Source organism: Morone saxatilis, unplaced genomic scaffold, assembly GCF_004916995.1.
Source record: "Morone saxatilis isolate NCDOM2014 unplaced genomic scaffold, NCSU_SB_2.0 Contig2, whole genome shotgun sequence".
Lineage (NCBI taxonomy): Eukaryota > Metazoa > Chordata > Actinopteri > Moronidae > Morone > Morone saxatilis.
The window spans coordinates 27,381,846-27,382,107 of NW_023339762.1; positions in this window are offsets into that span (position 1 = coordinate 27,381,846).

Here is a 262-nt window from a genome sequence, read left to right on the forward strand (position 1 = left end):
GGCTCCGTTGTGCTGATGGCATCTTACGACGACCCTTCGTCAAAGTAAATGGCTCAGATACCCGATCAGCTCACATTCAATTCAATAAAAGTTATTTTTAATTATTGTAACAAGCTGAATGAATTGCGTTTTTGAGGGGCTAAAGATGCTCAAAAACCCACGAAACACGGTGAAGAATGCGTTTCATATGGGTCTTGTACTTAGGCTCGATAGCGCCCCCTAAAGAAAAGCCCCGGTGGCATGTTTCACCAATATGCATGAA